Raw genomic sequence first — 7681 nt, 5'->3', positions numbered from 1 at the left:
AGCTTGGGGGATAGGGCGAAACTCTGTCTCAAATAAATAAATAAATAAGTAAATAAATAAAATAAAGGGAAATTGTATCAAAAGTGACTTGACAGGAATAAGACAATTAAAGGCTGAAACTCCTCAGGGATGAAGGTCTCTATCACCACACAGGGCAAGAATGCAAACCAGATGAAAATATTGGTCAAGGATGAGGAAAGTCTAGAATGGGTGATAAGGAAATGCATATCAGTAGTGCCCTGGGACCAGCTGCAGCAGTAAGACTGTCCCTTGTCCTGCTAACCTTCCTTAAGCCTTTATAGAGATTGCAACTGACCATTACCTTGAAGGACTGGACTTGTGCCTTCCCTTTAAGTAGGAACTTCCTGTCATCATATGAGATCTAGATATCAGGTCTGAGTGGCACAAGAAAGAAATTTTGACAAGCTTCTCCTCCCCTCTTCTTCAGGCTCCCTGTGAGGTAACAGTACTCGTGGTGCAAGAATCACACTGGCCCTCAGGCTCTATCATGATGTCTCTCCACCCTCAAGGGGAGAACCAAGACATTTCTGTGAAACCAGTCCAAAGAGTACGTCATGATGAAGTGTAACTAGCAAAAGCACTGGGGCATGGTGGTGATTCAAGAGCCACATCTTGATTCCAACATTGGTTCTTGGAACAGCCTGCATGTGCTGCCCCAGGGGTGTATATTGGCTAAGATTCTTGTGTTCTTGATGTACAGTGAGGCAGACTCTTCTGAGGCTGCTCATCCTGTTTCCTCCAAGAAAGACAGAGTCATTGAGGAAAGAACAGCCCCTGCCAACTAGATCAGCTGCCTCGGAACCAGGATGTGGAATGAAGAAAATGAGGAGAAAGCCTTTCCACATTTGTTCATATTAAATAGAAACTCAAATAGTGTGTGTCTATGTGTCTGTATACATATACAATAGTGTTACAGGGTAAAGGCAAGAAAACTTTAGTTTTACCTCTCAGAAGAATCCAGAAGAACACACTGGGGAGATTCCAGGAAGATAATAAATGCACATCAGTTTGATGATGAACTGAAGAAGAGGAGGAAAGAAGGGCTAGAGCTCTGTTAATCATTGTTAATCTAAACTGATAAGCTACTGGATTGAGATTCAGGTGGCCATGAAAGGGGCTGTACCTGGGGCTAAGAAAGTACAAATTATGAACCTAAGGAGATAAGAAATAACCCAGTCTATGTGACGAGTCAAGATTCAGTGAAGTAAGCTGGGTGTCTGTAAATGATGTCCCTGCACAGTATGTACCCCCATGTCTTCTGTTCATGCAGTATGTTGGATTTGTATTCTAAATACACAAGCATGTAATCAGCTACAGGAGGACTCAACAAATATTGAATAAAAGTGGTTATTGCAAAATTATGGGGTAATGCTGGAAATTCCCTCTAAGTTTTTAAAAGTCCAAACAAACAACTTTATCAGGTTATTGGTTTCTAGTAAGATCTTTTTCTTAATCTGTAATAGGTACATGAATAGATAGATGATAGATAGATAGATATAGACAGACAGATAGATACATAGATAGACAGATATAGATAGATAGATAGATAGATAGATAGATAGACAGACAGAAAGATAAATATTAAGGAATTGTCTCATATGATTCTGGCAGTGCTGGTCCAAAATCTGCTGGCTGGAGACCCAGGGAAGAGTTGCAGTTCAAGTCTGATGGCTGTCTGCTGGCAGAATCTTCTCTTCATCAAGGGAGGTCAGTTTTTTCTTCTATTAAGGCCTTTAGCTTATTGGATGAGGCCCACCCACATTATGAAAGGTAATCTGTTTTACTCAAAGTCTTTGGATTTAAATGTTAATATCTTACAGATATATTCACAGAAACATCAAGAATAATGTTTGACCAAATATCTACCATGCCTAACCAAGTTGACACATAAAATTAACCATCACAAGCTGTGAGTATTCATGTATATTTAACTGGATTATACACTTGGGTTTTTTGCATTGAGACAATGAGTATATTTATTGAGTTTGTAACAGGAAGAATGTAAATGCTGTGACTTGGTTGTTAAAGAGTACATCTAAAATATACAAAAATTATTTGTGCTCTGTGAACTCCTATGGCAGCGTCTGGCCCTAAGTTTTATAGATCAGTTAACACCCTAAAGTTTTGTGGTGTGTTGGGTTGTCATAAGATGACTAATTTGTCCTGGTTTTCCTGGAACATTCTTGGATCTAGTATTGAAAATTCAGTGCCCTCCAAGACCTTTCAGTCCTGGGAAAACCAGGGCAAATATTGCCATAATGGATTGTGCTAAAATCCTTCCTACTTCCCTAAATGAGCAGGGATTTAGGAGTGGTCAGTGCTGGCCCTAAAATGACCTGTGTTTGAACAGGTGTGAATCACTTTATGATGCCTTCTATCGCCCCTTGGAAGGAACCTTAAAATAAGCAGAGGACCAGCAATGGGACATTATCCCTGGGTGACTTTATCATCTCCTGTGGGCAGACTTTGCCAAAAACAGTCTTGGCAATCTCCCTTCCAAACTAAGGTTTAATCTCTTTATTAGTTTCTGTGGACTCTGAGGACAAACGTCAGGGCCTCTCTATGAAGGTCGTTTGCAGCTGACACTAAACCCCGTCCATGATTGGTTCTGCCCTTCTCTAGGTCATAGGAGCACCCGTGACAGCACAGGAGTGGGTTCAATAGGTGGCCAGAGCCCTCCTGCACAGCCACAATTTTCCACAAGGGCAAAGAACACCTCTGTCACCTCATATGACATTCGCTTGCTTCCTGGAGCCATTTGCTTGTGGTATGAAAAAAAGTTTATGAGTCTAAAAATTATTTGGGGCCATATGTGAGAGCCATGGAGTCCTTGAATTTTGAAAAGACTGAGAGGAGAGATGGGGTGATGTTGATGCTTTATGAACCTCCCACCTCCTATTGACCTGACCTTTCATTTATCTTACATATTGAGCATCCACACCAGGTTTTGTCTAAAGATTGTGTTCTTTTTATTGCTGTAATGTTTTAAAGAAACTAAAATAAAGGATACAGAATATTTACCTGCATAAATATATTTATAAATTCTTTAAACGATTTGAGTACTGAAATGACCCCACTATGCAAATCGTCAACCACATAAACATTGGTATCTTTTTCTTTCATTTTCAAATATGGAACTCTCCTTCTCCCCTTTTTCTAAATGTAAAGTCTGAGAACTTTAACTGTTAAGTTCAAATTCCAGCTCTGCATTTTCCAGCTTTATGATTGTGGCAAGTAAAATGAAGCTATTTGAGCTTCTGTTTCCTTATGTATAATGTGAGTGCAATAATATTGACCTTATGGGTTCTGTGAAGATTAAATGAAATAACGCAATAAAGTACCTGGTATGTGGATAATTACTAAATAGTAGCTACTATTCTAGAATATTGAACACCAAACTTCACAAAAATCATGCTTCGGCATACCTCTCTGGTCTAATCTCTCAATATCCTCTCACAGTTCACTTTATTTTGGTTTGGGTAGCCCTTAAATGTCTGGCAGAGACTTAAATCACTTCCAGAATAAATAACTGAGACATTTTCTGAAGCCTTGCTGTAGTTTGCAGAAGGGTGGCAGAGGATGCTTGAAGTACGAACCTGTAATACCATGCTGCCCAAACATCTCTCTGCCTGGGATATGCTGTTTCATTCACCGGTGGTCTCATTTCTCTTTTTTCTTCACCTGACTAATCTTTAGCTTTCCCCCAGGGTTCAGCTCAGATGTCCCCTACCTGGGAAAAAATCTTCCCTTCCTCTCCACGTCTGGATTAGAGGCCCGTCATCTGTGTTTGTCCACAAAACACATCACAGAGCACTGTAAACCTACATTTAAATATTTTACCCCTCACAAGACTAATGTAGCAAACATTTCATGGTGCATTTATGGCCAAGATACTCGCAGGTCCCTGGCTGGCCATGTTGCATACAGTGTGGCCCTACCTGCCCCTTATCTCCCACATCTGGTTGAAACTGACTAGAGTAGTTATGAGTAGCTGACCCAAGGTCTTCTGTAGGAACCATGACTTATGACCCATCACTGATGGCAGTGGCTTCAGTCTGATTTGTGCATCAGTATTGCCACTGGAACTTAAAACAATACAGATGTTGAGCTTTCCATCCTCAAAGATTCTGATTCACTAAGTCAAGGATGGTTCCACGCATTGGTATTTTTTTAAAGCCCCTCAGGTTGTTCTGATAAGCAGCCGGTGTAAATGACTCTCTGAAGTAGCATGGAAAGAAGAGCTGATTTCATTAGGTTCCCTTTTTTAAAAAAGATTTTTTAATTTAAAAAATTGTATTTACTCAGAAGCATTCAGAATGTCAACAAAACATCTGCAACTTTTTTTTTCTTGCAATTACAGAGTGATGTTCAGTTAACAGAGCAGCAATTATTTCATATAGGCTGCGTCAGAGACAACTGAAGATGAAAAAATGACCATCCCCATATATAATTAATTTGTGCTATGGACCAAGAAGAATCTATTTTAAATTTCCATGCCATTTACACCCCCCATACTGTACGAGGCAAGGTTAGCGGCTATTGAAAATACCACTAGAAGAGGGCTATCTAACTACACAATTGATAGTATAACTAAACAAAAAAAGACACTGTACAGTTTAAAAACAAATCTTACACAGTCTTACATTTCCTTTTTATTTTTCCTTAAAAGGAGTGAGTTGTATGGGAGGGTTAAATGCTTTATAGACAAGGAAAAGAAACTGTGCTAGAACCAACTTATTCAACATCTTCTTCTTCTTCTTCTTCACCATTTCTTCATTTTCCTCATCTTCCTATTCTTCCTTCATTGTCTTGCTTTTTTTCAGCCTTCATGGCTCCCTTTTTTGCTGTATTAGACTTTTCTTTATCTCGGTATGCAGCAATATCCTTTTCGCATATTTCCTTCGGCTTAGCAGCCTTCTTTTCATAAGGCTTCTTGCCATCTGCAGCAGTGTTATTAACATATCTCCCAGTTTCTTTGCTACATCATCAAGGGTAGGCCAGGATGTTCTCCTTTGATCTTGGTGATACTCAGAACAGAACAAGAAAAAGCCCAAAAGAGGCCTCTTGGGTGCACTGGTTTCCTTAAACTCCTCTTTTGTTTCCCCTTTAGGAGGGATTAGGTTTTCATTTGTCTTTCATAATAGGTCTTGTCTGCCTTTGCCATATCTTCAAATTTTCCTTTTTCTTTAGCAGACATGGTCTTCCACCTCCCTGAGCACTCCTGAGACAACTCTGAGAAGTTGACTGAAGGAGCTGGATGCTGCTTCTTGTGCTTCCTCCCAGCAAGTCTGTACAGAGAATGCATATGATGACATGTTGCCCCATGGCCTCTTAGGATCTCTTTTGCCCATGTTTAGTGATTTTTCCTTAGTCACTAACAGAGTGGCCCAGTGCTTGTCAATTCTCCCTTTCCCCAGCACTATTTCTATGGAGCTCAATGTACTGCAATAGCCATGACAGCAGGAGCCAGATGCTGCCTCTCATTAGATTGTCTTTACTGGGAATTTGAACAGAAAAATATGGAATGAACTTTATAATGAACGGTGGAATGGGAAGTGAGAGAATTTCAAGGGAATGAAAGCTAGGGAAAGTGAAAGGCATGTGTCATCTTGAGTTACCAGGGGGCAGAAGTTGGTCATTATAGAGAGGAGAATGAAACTGATGTGTAGAGCGAAGCTGATACCATAAAAAAGCAAGAGACAAAAGACAGGTATATAATGTCTCAGAGAAAAACAGAAATAGAAAAAATAGAGGCAGAGAAAGAGAGAGACCAAAAGAGAAGCAGGCAGATGAAGAGATAGAGGTAGACAGAAACCTCACTCAGAACTGCCACCATCAGTTTAATCCCCCAAACTAGAAACCTCTGCAGACATCTCCCTTATCACCCACATCCAATGTTGTCAATTCCACCTTCCAAAGATGTCTTTGAGGGCTGGGCACGGTGGCTCATGCCTGTAATCCCAGCACTTTGGGAGGTCGAGGCAGGAGGATCACCTGAGGTCAGGAGCTCGAGACCAGCCTGGCCAACATGGTAAAACCCCGTCGCTACTAAAAACACAAAAAATTAGCTGGGCGTTGTGGCAGGCACCTATAATTCCAGCTACTCAGGAGGCTGAGGCAGGAGAATAGCTTGAACCTGGCAGGAGGCAGAGATTGCAGTGAGCCACTCTGGCAGGAGGCAGAGGTTGCAGTGAGATTGAGCCACTGCACTCCAGCCTGTGAGACAGAAAGAGACTCCATCTCAAAAAAAAAAAAAAAAAAAGATGTTTCCAAGATGTGATTTTTTATTTTTTATTTTTATTTTTTTGTCCTGCTGTTACTGCCATCCAGATCTTCATAAGTACATGTTGGGACTAAGGCAAAAACCTCATAACTGGTCTCTCCCTACCCCAGTCTATTTCCAGCACTGTTGCAGATCACACTATCTTACACTTTGGTGGCCAGGTCTTCAGGCCTGGCGGAACCTGCCTCATCTCCTCTCCTGCGAGTGCTAGGTTCCTCCAGATCCCATTCTTCTGCCACGGCAAATCAGGCCCTGACCTTTGTAAATGGGATTCCCTTGGCTTTCTCTTCTGCGTTTGGCAATCTTCTATCCTGCCTTCAAAATCTGGCTCAAAAATACCTCAGTAATGCCTTTTCACCTCTTTCAGGCAGTTATCCTATAACAAAGTTCCTACCTTTCCCATTATACCATGAGCTTTTTTTTTCAGTTATCTCTGAATTCCCAGGACACGGCAAATGTGTGTTGTCATGAACTAAATTTGTGGAATTTCAGGTAATGAGGGAGCCAGGACACTGCTGGGTGGGTGGGCCAGCTCTTATGATTCTGCCCCAACCCAGAGCCAGCCCCTAGATTTTCAGGTTTTTGTCTTCATCCACGTTTATCCCCACAGATCCTCTGAAAGCTCCAAACAAAATTTTCCCCACAGCTCCATGGTAACCTCAGCAGAGGCTCCTGGAGGTGACAGTTCTGGGATGCAAAGAAGGGCGAATGAAGTGGGGCAGCTATTTGTCCATGTGAGTATTTGGACTTCCTTGACACATATAAGAGCAATTTCCTTCCTTTTTACCTTGAATCCTAAGAAAATGCCTCAATAAAAAATACTTAGGGGAGCATGTGAATTACCTCACTTTCCATCACCTGAACCACTTAGCGCTTCCAACAAAGCTTTGGGGGGAAATCTGTATTTAATCAATGTTGAAACAATCATTCTGATGCAGAAATGCACACAAAAAGAGCAATTTCTGACCAGCTTTTATTTTGCATATTGTATTCCTTTTGACAGTGATGACTAATGGAATAAGATTTTTGTTCACTAGAAGAAGCTCAGTAGCATGTATCAGGGCAATTAACTTGGAAATCTGTGAATAAGCATGATTCAGGGGCCTATTGAACATCAACTTGAGGACTCATGAATCCTGGTTGCTTCCATTGGCTGAAAAAATACTGTAAAATCTTGAATTTTGCAGTAAAAAAATTCATTTTGGTTGTGACTCCTACTTGAGTCACATGGTATCAGATGGAAAATGAGTAGGAAGGAGAGGATCGCTGCCAACTAAAAGGAGAGAGGCTAGTCTGGACAGAGCACTTTGTAGGACACAGATTTGATGGTAAGCCAACTATTTGAAAAATCCTCATTCTTGCAAGCTAGCACATGAC

At 41.0% G+C, this 7681-nt stretch overlaps 1 pseudogene; it reads right to left on the bottom strand.

The window, feature by feature from the left end:
• Positions 1 to 4755: 4755 nt before the first annotated feature.
• LOC129031589 (putative high mobility group protein B1-like 1) lies at positions 4756 to 5372 on the bottom strand (annotated as a pseudogene).
• Positions 5373 to 7681: the final 2309 nt, after the last annotated feature.

The sequence above is a fragment of the Pongo pygmaeus genome, chromosome 11 (assembly GCF_028885625.2).
Source record: "Pongo pygmaeus isolate AG05252 chromosome 11, NHGRI_mPonPyg2-v2.0_pri, whole genome shotgun sequence".
Classification (NCBI taxonomy): domain Eukaryota; kingdom Metazoa; phylum Chordata; class Mammalia; order Primates; family Hominidae; genus Pongo; species Pongo pygmaeus.
Note: the sequence above shows the minus strand (reverse complement) of the source record. Positions and strands in the feature narration are given on the sequence as shown.